The sequence below is a fragment of the Chiloscyllium punctatum genome, chromosome 21, assembly GCF_047496795.1.
Source record: "Chiloscyllium punctatum isolate Juve2018m chromosome 21, sChiPun1.3, whole genome shotgun sequence".
Lineage (NCBI taxonomy): Eukaryota > Metazoa > Chordata > Chondrichthyes > Orectolobiformes > Hemiscylliidae > Chiloscyllium > Chiloscyllium punctatum.
In genome coordinates, this window is record NC_092759.1 from 42,306,520 (window position 1) to 42,320,492 (window position 13,973).

General features: G+C 45.0%; 1 long non-coding RNA gene across 1 annotated transcript in view; it reads left to right on the forward strand.

Annotated features, from left to right (window-relative positions):
- Positions 1-10,299: 10,299 nt before the first annotated feature.
- Positions 10,300-13,973, forward strand: part of LOC140492671 (uncharacterized) — a 39,733-nt gene continuing 36,059 nt past the window's right edge. Inside the window, exon 1 of the long non-coding RNA XR_011963607.1 lies at positions 10,300-10,495. This is a non-coding gene — a long non-coding RNA (uncharacterized lncRNA). The remainder of the gene's footprint in view (positions 10,496-13,973) is intronic.

Consider the following 13,973-nt stretch of genomic DNA (forward strand, 5'->3'; position numbering starts at 1 on the left):
AATTCTCTGAACTCCTCTTCCAAAATCACTGTTGTCAGTGTGATTGTCCCAGCCTTTGCGAATATTGACGTTTCACTCAGTGTTCACCATGCCTGTATTAAACATTCCAATGAATTCCTGTTTATTGCAGTGATGAGCCATGAAATGCTGTTCGGTGGGTGGTCGAAAACTGTTCTGCTGCTTGTGTCCTTGGCAAGTAGGAGCCAGAGTTTACATTCAGACTGACTCTACTTCATGATCTGATGCCAAATGCTTTCTCTGTCATGCCTTTCTTACCCATTATTGTTAGCATCGTCCATTTTGCCTGAATTTGCACAAGGTTGTGAACCATTGAATATTTACATTCCACCTTTTGTTCGCCCTGTAACCACATCTCTCTGGTGTCTAAATCTCTTTTATCTCTGTGTCACAAATCCATCTACCTTGTGCAGAGACTTTGTCCATTAATAAAAAACATAAGTTACTCGTTCCCACAATTTCCTGTCACAAATGGATTTGCTGATCGACAGTTTTAGTTAAACTTTGTCCCATCCTGTTCCTTTCTGTTGTCTTCAGTCACATTCCCACGCTGCTCTGATGCTTCATGTTTTCTCTTTGGATTTGGAAAGCTCCTTTCACCTGAAGCATGTCCCTGCATCCTCTCTGTCAGTTTAAAGCCCTGTCCATAAATCTACCAATGTGATTGGCCAGGACATTGTTCCACTGGAACTGTGCTGGGACCAATCTGAATGGATTTTTAAAAAAATCAGGTATGGGAAGTGGGTGTCTCTGTCTGACTAGCCTTTATTGCCCATCCCTTGCTGCCCTTGAGCGAAGCAGCTGGCTCGCCCATTTCACAGGGTCATTGAGAAGCAAACACTTTGCTGTGGGGATGTCCTGCAGACCACATGAGAGTGAACTGTTGTCTTTCTCTGTGTTTGGATTTTTATCAATACTTATTTATGGATTGTTAATTCCAATTATTAAAACATATATTCATTTAAAATTCCACATAGTTAGAAGTTAGAAAGAAGAAGGGGGGTGGTCACTTTGTTGGGACTGTATTGTAGACTGTTGTAGACCCAACAGATACCAAAGGAGCAGATGTATAGAGAGATTGCAGATAACTATAGGAATAATAGAGGAGTGCAGGCTGGAGATTTTAATATTCCCTGTATTGACTGGGCCACCTAGAGTATAAAAAGACCTGGACGGAGAGCAATTTTTCAAAGGTGTCCAAGGAAGGTTCCTAAATCAATATGCAGAGGGCCCTACTCTACTCAGGCAGGTGCAACAGTGGACCTCCCCTCAGAAAACGAGGTCGGGCAAGTGACTGAAGTGTCATTCAGAGAGCACTTTGGGTCCAGTGCCCACAACTGTCTTCGTTTTAACATAGTTATGGAAAAAGATCAGCAGCTCCACAGATTGAAGAGGAATACTGGAACAGGGCCAGGTTTGGGGCCATTCTGCAGGATCTGGCCAGCGTCAATGCTGTGAAATTAAAATTGCACAACGCCCAGTTATAATCCAACTCGCTTTGGAAGCGCTGGTGATCACTGTAACAGATGAAAGGCTTAAACTAAATTTTTTTGATATTATGTTCTATGACACTGCCATCCTGTTGCTATAAATTCTGTACCTTAGGATTGTGCTCCACAACCACCTGATGAAGAAGCAGTGCTCTGAAAGCTAGTCCTTTCAAATAAACCGGTTGGACTGGAACCGAGTGTCGGGTGATTTTTAACTTAGTACACCCCCAGTCCGACACCAGCACCTCCACATTATGATTCCAATCGATTGGGTGAGTCCGTTTGAAGGAAAAGGAACAACTGGCAAATGGGAGGCTTTTCAAAGTGTGATTTGAAGAATCCAGGACCAGTCCGCCCCATTGGGATAAAGGGAAAAGCTGTCAGGGTTAGGGATCCTTGGCTGGTGAGGGATAATAAGGCTCTGGTCTTGAAATGAAGACTGCATACATTGGGTTTAAGAATTTCGTATCTATATATTCTTAAAGACACGATCAATCTGTGGAGACCCTACAATCCTCTCAGTCCCTGTAATACTCCCAATCTGCAGAAGTCATTCTAATGCCTGTGACTCTTTCAATACAGTTCCTCCAAGACCCTCTATCTATGTGATATCTTTTCATTGCCAGCACCCACCCTGTCAATGTAAGCTCCTCCAGTGTCTCCATCCATCTACTCATTTCCACAATCTTCTCCAGCTCTTCCATGTGTAAACATCACCCTCCCCTCCAACCCTTCCCACTCTGACCAAACTGGAGGAGGTTACTAACGCTCCCTAATCTGTGAAACTGTCTCCAACCAAAATTGCTGTCTTTGTCACTTGGCGAATCTGTCTGACTCCACACCCCCTTTATCTAAATAACCTGCAGCACCTAAGCCTTCCTGTGTCTATAAACATCTTCAGTGATGACTACCCTCCATACGTCTATTTGTTTTTCCAATCTGTACAACCCACTTTATCTCTGTACCCAGCTCCATTCACCTGAAACATTCCTGTCTGTGTAAAACACCCCATCCTACCAACATCCTTATCCCTGTAAACTGCTCCATTCCTCCCAACCTTCCCATCTCCATGTCCTCCTGTCGGCCCGACAGCTCTCCACATTTCTGTAACCTCCTGTAGCTCTATGCTCCTCCCTCCCTGTGAAAGCCCCTCCAGTCCCCACAATTCTCCCAGTCTGGTCATCTGCTCCAGATCAGAGCATTGCTGTCTCTGTTACCTCATACACCTTTAGCAACGCCTCCTATTTGTGTCACTTCATTCAGATCGCATCCTCTCCCGCTTCCCGAAACCTCTTGCTGCCATCATAACCCTTGCTATTTAAAGCATGGAATACCACATTCCAGTACAAGTCCTTCCGCCCTCAATATTGTGCTGACCTTTTATCCTACTCTGAAGATGAAACGAACCTACATACCTTACATTTTACTATCATTGATGTGCGTATCCAAGAGTTGCTTAGATGTCTGTAATGTGTCTGAATCTATTACCATGGCTGGCAGTCTATTCCACGCACCCACTACACTCTGTGTAAATAACATACCAGTCCCATCCATGCCGACAGGATATCCCAACTCAATCTAGTCCTACCTGCCAGCACCTGGCCCATATCCCTCTGATATCTGAGCTAAACCTTCCGCCAATTGCCTTAAACTTATGTCCCCTTGTGATAGCCATTTCGCCATGGGAAGTAGTCTCTAGTTATCCTCTCTATCTATGCCTCTCATTCCCTTGTAAACCTCTATCACGTCACCATTCATTCCTCCTTCGCTGTGATCAGAAAAGCCCTAGCTTCCACAACCTCCCTTCTATGGGCATGCCCTCCCGTCCAGGTAGCATCCTGCTCAATCTCCTCTGCACTGTCTTTAAAGCTTCCACGTCCTCCCTATAATGAAGCGAACAGAACTGTTCACAATATTCGAAGTGTGGTCTAACTGGGGTTCTGGAGAGCTGCAGCAAAATCTCACATCTCTTAAATTCAATCCCCCTGCTAATGAAAGCCAACACACCATCCGCCTTCTTAACAGCCTGTCAACTTGGGTGGGAACCTGAGGGACACAGGATCCCTTTGTTCCTGCACGCTGCTAAGAATCCTGCCTTTAACCACGTAAAGGTTTTCTGCAGAATCCTCCAATCTAAAACTATCCCTATCTTTGCAATTTCCTCCAGTCCCTACAACATTCATAAACTGTGAAACCTCCTCAAGTCCATATATTCCTAATGTCTGCAAAATCCTCCCGTCCTGATGTCCCTCCATATCTCTGTAACCCACACCATCCTCCAGTGCCCTTCTGGGGAACATTGCAGAGGAAGGAGGAGTTGGAGAGTCTGGGCCATGTTACGAGGTATGAAGGACTGCAGAACCTGGAGGATGGTACAAATGTCGGAAGGGACGTGGGACTTGCAGAAGGTTAGAAGTTCCGGGATTCATTGAACCTGCAGGATGGGACAGGGGATGGCTTGTGGAACCTGGAGGATATTATGATTTGAACCACAGGTAATTTTTGATTGGACCATTCAGCCAATCTTACAGTCATAGAGATGTACAGCATAGAAACAGACCCTTCATTCCAACCCAGCCATGGCGGCAGGATATTCCAACCCAATCTAGTCGCACCTGCCAGTACCTGGCCTATCTCCCTCCAAACCCTTTCTATTCATATATCCATCCAAATGCTTCTTAAATGTTGCAATTATACCATCTGTAAGATTGGCTGAAAGATCCAATCAAAAATTACAGGTGGTTCAAATCATAACATCCTCCAGGTTCCACAACCCATTCATGGTCTCATCCTGTAGATCAGATACCCCAACCCAATGTAGTCCCACCTGCTAGCACCCGGCCCATCTCCCTCTAAACCCTTCCTATTCAGATACCCATCCAGGTGCCTTTTAACTGTTGCAATTGTACTAGGTTCCACAACTTCCTCTGGCACCTCTTCCGTACATACACTATCCTCTACGTGAAAAAGTTGCCCCTTAGTTCTCTTATATATCCTTCTATTCTTACCCTAAACCTCGCCCTATAATTCTGGAAACACATACCCCAGGAGAAAGACTTTGTCTATTTACCCTATCCATGCCCCTCTTGATTTTATAAATCTCTATAAGGTCACCCTCAGCCTCCGACACTCCAGGAAAAACAACCATCACCTGTTCAAACTCTCCCTACAGCTCAGCCCTGGCAACATTCTTGTAAATCTTTTCTGAACTCTTTCAAGTTTCATAACATCCTTCCGATATGAAGTAGAATAGAGTTGCATGCAGTATTCCAAAAGTGACCTCACCACTGCCCTGTACAGCCGCAACATGACCTCCCAACTCCTGTACTCAATACTCTGACCAATAAAAGAATGTATACCAAGCGCTGCCTTCGCTATCCTAACTACCTGTGACTCTACTGTCAAGGAACTCTGTATTTCATTTGAAAAATTGCATAGACGGGTAGAGTGGCCCGAGGTCTTCTGGGTAATGCTAGTTCAGTCTAAGCTGGTAGGCAGAGCCAGTGAAATATTTGCAGCGCTGTCTGATGAATGGTCGAGAGATAATGCACATGTCAAACAGGCTGTTTTAAGTCCTTATGGATTGCTTATGAAAGGGAAGCCACTACAATTCCCTTTACCGTACCATCGCTATCTGTCAAAGCTCCTTCAGGTCTATATCCTCCGAATTGTTGAAACCTGCTCTTACCTTTGCAACTCCCATTATTTCCTAACATTGTTGTGTCTCTTAAACCACCCCTATCAGTTTAATCTCCTCCACTGCATACAACACTCCTAGTCTGTGTAATCTCTTCACATCCTTCAGTTTCTATATTCCTATGTATTGGTGTGATTGCTTTGTGGCCATTGTATTCTCGTTTATATCTGCAAAAGGCTCCGCTCACTGCAGTACATCCTAGCTCATAAGTGAATCTGGTCTCTTACAAGCTTCTCTACGACTCTCTCCTCCAGTATCTATAAGCTTCCCTATCCCTGTCGTAACTTGCAGCATGTACACCACTCTCTCTCTGACATACCTTCCAGTGCATAAACTCATCTCTCCTTCTAACTTTATCCAGTCTACAACTTCCTCCCTATCCGTGCAACATTATCCAGTCTATATCATCTTCCATGTGTTTGCAACATTCTGCAGTCCAGACCACCCTCCCTTTCCCTGTAATATTCTCCAGTCCATACCATCCTCCCTCTCACTGTGATATTCTCCAGATCCCACACCTGTTGTTAAATGTACGACATCCTGGAATCCTGTGAATGTTTCTACGCCCTGATCAACATAGTCCATGTAACAATCCACAACCCTATACACATCCCTCTCTCTGGAATATCATCAAAGACGCTTTATCTCTCTAACTTCCTCCAAGCAATAAAATGTTTTCTCCTGCGAACATTCTGTAGCAACTGTAACTATGTTTAACCCTGCAACATTGTCGCGCCCTCAAACTTCTCTCCCACTCTGTGGCCTCTATCCATCCCTCAAAGGCCCTCTCTCGGTGACACGTGCCATGCATTTGCAACAAGGCAGATGGAATGACAGCATTAACTGAAGGGAACAGATATGATCGAACTGTTATTGTGGAGGGGTGGCTGCAGAATGACCGTGGCTGGGATGTGATTATTGAGGGGTCGTAGGGATTTAGGCAGGATCAGCAAAAAACCAAACAAGGTCCTGTTTTGTTGTGAAGAAAGAATGCAGTCAGTGCATTAGTGAGAGAGCCAATTTAATCTGGGAATCAAAATATCGAGTCATTTTGAATGGACAGCTTCCAAATAGCAAGGGGGATCTGGAAGATCAAATCACAATCCATGCTCGTTGTTAAGTTGGTTGCAATATTTTCTTGGTGATAGTAGACAGAGGTATGTGGAGTGGTCAATTTCTGATTGGACGTCTGTGGCCAATGCTGTTTCACAAGGATCAGTGCTGCGATGTCTGTGTGTAATTTATATCTGTGATTCAGATGAAAAGGTCAGCAGTTTGAGTGGTAATTTTGCGGACGACATTTGGAAAGGCATGTAATGATTAGGGATAGTTAAGGGAATTGTGGACAGTGAGGAAGAGTGTTAAAGGTTGCAGTAGTATGTAGATCAGCTGGAACGCTGGGCAGAGATGTGGCAAATTGAATTACATCGGGACAGGTGTGAAGTGATGCATTTATGAAGCCAAATGGAAGAGAGTAGTACACTAATTGACTAGTTGGAAACATTGATAAACAGAGAGACATTGGAAGCAAATCCACAGCTCCCTCAAAATAACAACACAACAGGATGTGGTGATAAAGGAGGAGTATGGTAGGTTTCCCTTCATTGGTCACAGTATTGAGTACAGATGTTTGCATGTCATGTTGTGACTGAATGAAACTTCAGTCGCCCATGTTTGGAAGGTTGCTTGTCGTTCTCATCGACACACCATAGGAAGGGTGTGGAGGCTTTGGGGAGCGTGCAACAGAGGGTTGGCAGAATGTTGCCTGGATGAGAATGTGTTTACTGTTAGGAGGTTGGACGCAGTTGGATTGTTTTGCGTGAGTATCGGAGACTGAGGGGTGACCTGGTACAGGTATATAGCATTAGGAGAGACGTGAATAGTGTAGATAATTGGAATCCTTCTTCCAATGTAGAAATATCAAATATTAGGGCGCATCGGTTTAAGGTGAGAGTGAGAAGTTTTAAGTGAGATGAATGAGACCAGTTGTCTTTACCGAGAGGGTGGAAGCTGCTCAGGAGGTGGGAGAGGTGGAAATAAGAGCAAAGTTTTGAAGGGCATGTAGACAGAAACATGAACAGGCAGAGAATAGAGGGATATCGCCCATGTGCAGGCAGATGGGATTAGTTTAGAATAGCATCATTGTCAGCACAGCCATGGTGGGCCGAAGGGCCTATTACTCTGCTGTACTGTTCTAGTTTCTAACTTCACGGCATCTACCCTATCAAAGCCCCTCAGAGTCCTGGATGTTTCATTCAATTTCTTTCCCATTCTTCAAAATCCCATTCGGTTCAAGGGCAATCTACTCCACCTCTTCACATTGGAAAATCCCCCATCTCCAGAATCAGCCGAGTGAACCTTCCCTGGCCTGCCTCCAACACAAGAATGTCTTTCCTTAGGGCACACATACTATTCATTATAATCTAGGTGTGGTCTGACTTGTACCTTGCATCGTTTTAGCAAGACCCCCCTATTTTTAGACTCCATTCCCTTTGTAATAAATGACAACATTTGATTTGCCTTCTCTATGACCTGCTGATCCTGTAAGCTACCTGTTTCAGATTGATACACAACGATTCCCAAAATCCTTTGTGCAGTCAGTCTGAAACCAAACCTTGTTAGTCTGACATTAAGTCGGGAACGTGCTGGAATGTGTTTAAAAGGATATGACAATAATTGATAACTGGATGTTTAGAAACAAAGGGAGCTGTATGATTTTATAAAAGTGGAATATTTTTAAATCTTTTGGATTCTATATTTTGGTGTGACCATAAATGCAGAATAGATAAGGTTGGGGGAGGCTAGTTGCGGTAGAGGGATATTTGAAATTTCAGAAGCATTTTGACAAGTTTTCACAGGGGCAAATCTTAGCTCGTGAGAGAATAGGGCCCCTGAAAGGTCAATGAGGCTGTCTGTGTGGAATCACTGCTGATGGGTGAGATACTGAACACATATTTTGTTTTTGGATTTACTGTGGTGAAAGACATGGAAGCTCGGAAACTTGGGAAAATACATAGTGATGTCTTGAAAAGAGTGCACATTGGAGAACAGGAGGTGCTGGATGTCTTAAAATGCAATAAGTTAGATAAAACCTTGGGACATGGTCAGATGTATCCCAGCGCCTTGTGAGAAGCGAGGGAAGAAATTACAGGGCCCCTTCCAGAGATATTTGTTGCATCGACAGCTACTACGGACCAGTGAGACTGATGGCAGGGTGATAAGGTGTTGGACGAGATTCTGAGAGAAACGATCATCGTGCATTTGGAAAGGTAAGGACAGATTAATGATCATCAGCATGGCTTTGTGCACGGGGAATCATGCCTCAAACCTGAGTGTGGAGGTAGACAAGTGAGACGTCAAAGCAGAGCAGTACACGATGTCCACATGAAGGTTATCAAGGCCTTTGACAAGGTTCTGCATGGCAGACTGGATCGTAAGTTTAGATCACACATAACCAGGGAGCGCTCACTAATTGGATACAAAACAGGATTGACGGTAGGAGACAGAGCATGTTCATAGAGGGTTGCCACTCAAACTGCAGGCCTGTGACCAACGGTGTACTATAGGGTTCGGTGCTAGGTCACTGTTGTGCATCATTTGTATAAACAGTTTGGCTGATAGTACAGGAGTCATGGTTAGCAAGTTTGTGAGTGAGACTGAAATTGTTGATAATGTGGACAGTGAAGAGGGTTATCGAAGAGTACAATGGGATCAACACTACTGCTGGACCAGTGAGGTTAGGAATAACAGGTGGAGAAATCCAAGAAGTTGTATTGTGGTAAAGCAGACCAGGCTGGACTTGTACAATTAATGTTTGGGCCCTGGGTACTGTTGTCAATCAGTGACCCAGGGACGCAGGTACACAGTTTTTTGAAAGTAGCGTCACAGGTAGACAGGCTGGTGAAGCAGGTGTTTGGGAGGGTTACCCTTCATTGGGCAGAGCATTGAGAGTAGGAGTTGGGATGTCATGATGTATCTGTACAGGACATTAGTGAGGCCTCTGTATAAACATTGTTGATTATCTGGTAAAAATCAACTTGTTCACGTATGTCCTTTAGTGAGGGATATCTGACATTCTTACCTGGTCTGGCTCACATGTGACTCCAGTCACACAGCAATATGGCTGACTCTGAGCTGCCTCTGGGCAATTAGCAGGAGGGCAATGTATGCTGGTCCAACCGGTGACATCCTCATGCCGTGAATGAATCAATGAAAAAATACATATGTCTATCCCTACCTTTGCAAACAGCTCTAGCTACAGCAATCCGTACTGGCTTTGTAATGTTGTTCAGGCCTTTGCCCCTCTCTGTAACACTCTCACCACCTCCAACACCTTCAATCCTCCCTGTTCCACTACTCTGATTAAACACTGACAATGTTTCCTCTTCCTACTGCACTCCTCCACATTTCTAAATGTTAGTTACTTCAGAATTGATCGGTTCTTTTTCATCTCTTAATCAAGTCGGCCAAGACCGTCTGAAGTGGGGAAAGAGCATTGGGAAGGTGTTGAGCACCTCGAGACTTTCTGTGGGGAAAACGGGAATCCAGGAGAAAACAGCACAAGGAGCGCGCTGTCACACCTCCACCCCACCCACCCCCTTTCCATGTCCACCTTCTGCCTCAAGTGTAACAGAGTCTGTGGAAGGCCACATCGGTCTGCACAGCCAACTCCAGACTCCCCCATCCCCACTGAGAGTGGGAGAGAGTCAGCCTCATCTGTGAGCCACTGCCAAAGAGATGATGAGATAGGAAGGTTGAATCCCCTCACAATTATCCCAGTGTGTTTGTTACAAATTCAAATAATTCCCTGTTAATGCACTGTCTAATAATGTGCTATCACTCAGTATCTCTCCATCTGGTATCCCTCGCTGTGTGGGTCTATTTACTGCCTCTGTCAGCATTTCTCCCTCTTACAGATGGTCTGAGATCCTGAGTCAACAGAATTGTCCATTCCAGAGAGATGCAGCAGCACAGGCAAGGGATGGAGACTGGGATTATCGAGATCTCTGCTGCACTCAGCGCCACTCTGCATGTGTTCTCCTCATTGCATCAGTCTAATTTCCCATTCTGTCTATTTCTGTCTCATGCAGGTCATCAGGATGTTCCTAACTCCTGTCTCATCCATCACCTCATTGAAACTGGTTGGTCAGCCAGAGAGAGATGGAGAAGGAGATCTGGAACCTTCAGTAATTCCTGCAGTTGTTAAGATCGCTCACAGTAAACAGCACAGGGTGGAGGTAGTAGACTTCTATATTCAGACTTGGAAGACCGGACATAGATACAGAGCTGGGTAAGGAACAACAACATTCTAGGCTTCATTCCCACCATCTTGTGAGGGTCCTGCTTTCATCTCTTCTGTACTGGTCCTCAATGCGACAGCACAGGGGATCGCAGGCATCAATCCTGGCCTATGCTGTTTTAGTGATCTCTGTAATATTCTCCAGTCCCGATAATGCTTCCTCTGTTTGGAATCTCCTCTATGCCGCATCATTCTATGTGTCTTTGTCTCTGTCTCTGTCAGGTTCTCCAGTCCCTAACACCCTAATCCCTAACCTTCTGCAGTAGATACTAAATTCCTTCATCCCTGTAAACCCTAACAGGCCTGTCTATCCCTGTAAGCTTCTCCCACCAATACCACCCTCCATGTATTTGTCTTTAACCACCCCATCGGTACCTACCTATGTAACCTTCTCCAGCTCCTACAACCCTTCCTTAGCTGTGAAAAATTTGTAATCTCCTTATCCTTCTCCAATTCTTTGATCTTTATCTTGTTAAATTTCACCCTCATTCCCGACACCATACCCCTCCCGACCATAGGAACCTCTTTCAGTTTGTGCAACGCTCCCCATTTGTGTAACTGTCTCCAACCCAGTAACCTGGCATTCTCCATTGCCTTCCTATCTATGTAGCCTCCAGAGCCCAGAAGCCTTCTTATATCTGTAAATGTCTTCAGTCAAGACAACCTTCCATATCTCTGTTAGTATACACAATAATCTCCGAGATGAAACAGCCCCCTGTCTGTGCTTCTCAGTCTGCCTGCCTCTTCCTATCTCCATCCCTATCTCCAGAATCTAATCCAGCTCCCTCGATCTCTGTAAATTCCTTCAATCCCCAAATCCCTTTGTCCCACTGACATTCTTGAACAGATGTAACTCTGTATAACTCTTAACATGCTTGAGCCCCCGTAAGCCTCCCTATCTCTGTAAACTCTACTCTTCTGTTCAACCCCCCACTATTGAGGAATGACTCCCTGTATTCGCCATAAGGAAGATGGAATGACAGTGAACAGATATGATGGAACTGTCATTCTGGAAATGAAGCTGCAGAATGACCATCGCTGGGAAGTGAATACTGAAGGGTTGTTGGGATAGAGTCATAGAGTCTGAGAGATGCGCAGCATGGAAACCGACCCTTCGGTCCAACCCATCCACGCTGTGCAGCTATCCCAACCCAATCTAGTCCCAATAGGCAGACTAGGCAAAAAGCCAACACGTTATGAAGGAAGCATGAGGTTAATGCATTAATGAGACAGTCATGTAGATCTGAATATGAAAAGTAGAGCTGAGAATAAGCAAGTAGCAGCAACCTCTATCAGGAATTCTTTTGTAGGCTCCAAACAGTGATGGGAATGTCAATATAGTGACAGTCGGGACACTGAATGTACTTATGGCAAGGGCAATACAGTAACTGTGTGTGACAGTGGTCTCCATGCCGACTGATACAGCAACGAGCCTGTTGGATTGAATTTGTTGGTGTGAATATAAATGGCAGAATTGTAAGGGTGTACGAGGGGTGTACTGGTATAGGGGATATGGTGTATTTGAATTATCAGAAGCCTTTATGAAAGTTTCAATAAGGGCGAAAGAGTAACTTGGGAGAGAATAGGGCCCCTTAAAGATCAATAATGTCACCCATGTGTGGAACCAGAGGAGATGGGTGAGATATTAGACAAAATAGTGTTGTCAGTATTTACTGTGGAGAAAGACATGGAAGCTCGGGAACGTGGGGAAATAAATAGTGATGTCTTGGAAAGAATCCTCAACAGAGAAGAGAAAGTGCTGGAATCTTAAAACAAATAAAGGTAGATCAGTCCTCAGTAGCTCATTAGGTCGATCCTAGAATATTGTGGGAAGCTAGGGAAGAGATTGCAGTATCCCTTACAGAGATATGTATATTATCAACAGGCACAGATAGATGTTGGAAGTCTGGAGGTTGGCTAACGCTGTCCCATCACTGAAGGACTGCAGGGAAAAGCCAGGAAATTACAGCTCAGTGAGCCCAGTGATGGGGAAGTTGTTGGAGGAGATTCTGAGGGAAAGGACCTCCTTACATTTACAAAGGCAAGGGCTGATTCGAGATGGTCAGCATGGCTTTGTGAGTGGAAAACCACGTTTCCCAAACAGGATTGACTCTTCGAGGAGGTGGCCAAAGATAGATGAAGGCAGAGCAGTCAACGTTGTCTACGTGGACTTTAGCATCTAATCAAGAGGAAGAAGGAAGCTTACTTAAGGTCGAGGAAGCAAGGATCAGACAGGGTTCCAGAGAGTTACATTGGATGGCACGGTGTCTCAGTGGTTAGCACTGCTACCTCATAGCACCACGGACTCCATTTCGATTACAGCCTTAGGCGACTGTCTGTGGGGAGTTTGCGCATTCTCCCTGTGGGTTTCCTCCAGGTGCTCCGGTTTCCCCCCCACAGCCCAAAGATGTGCCAGTTTTGTGGCTTAGCCTTGCTAAATTACCCATAGTGTTTAGGGATGGGTAGGTCTGGTGCATTAGTCAGTGCAAATGGAGAGTAATAGGGTGGGGGAATGGGGCTGGGTTGGATATTGTTTGGAGGGTTGATATGGAGGTGTTGGGCCAAATGGCCCGTTTCCACACAGTAGGGATTCTCTGAAGGTACCAGGAAAGAACCAAGAGATGGACTTAGGGCAACTAGAAGGGTGCATGAAAAAGCATTGTTGGGAAGGATTAAGGAAAACCGTGAGGCATTCTCCATTTATGCGAGGAACAAGAGCAAGGCCAGAGTGAGGATAGGGCCGGTCAGGGATAGTGAAAGGAACTTGTGCCTGGAGTCACAGGAGGTAGGGGAGGTCCTTAATGAATACTATGCCTCAGTATTCACTGCTGAGAAGGGTCTTGTCGTTTGTGAGGACAGCGTGAAACAGGCTAATGTACGTGAACAGGTGGATGTTAAGAAGGAGGATGTGCTGAGAATTTTGTAAAAGATAAGGACAGATAAGTCGCTGAACCAGACTGGATGCGTCGAAAGTTACTACAGGAACCGAGGGAGTGGATTACTGAGCACCTGGTGATGACCTTTGCAGCCTCACTGTCCACTGGAGTCAGACCAGATGATTGGAGGCAGGAAAATATTATTCCCTTGTTCAGGAAAGGGAATATCCTGGGAATTGCACACCTGTCAGTCTTATGTATGTGGTATGCAGATTATTGGAGAGGTCTCTGGGAGACAGGATTTATTATTCCTTGGAAAACCATAGTTTGATTAGAGATAGTCAGCATGGTTTTGTAAGGGGCAGGACATGCCTTACAAGTTTTATTGAATCTTTAGAGAATGTGACAAAACATCTTTATGGCTCATTCAGAAAGTATAGAGGCATGGGGTACAGGGAAACCTGTCTGTCTGGATACAGGATTACTGGCCCACAGAAGACAGAGGGTGATGATAGATGGAAAGCATTCATCCGGGTGCTCAGTGACCAGTGGTTTTCTGCAGGGAGAGGTTACAGGACCTCTGCTGTTTGTGA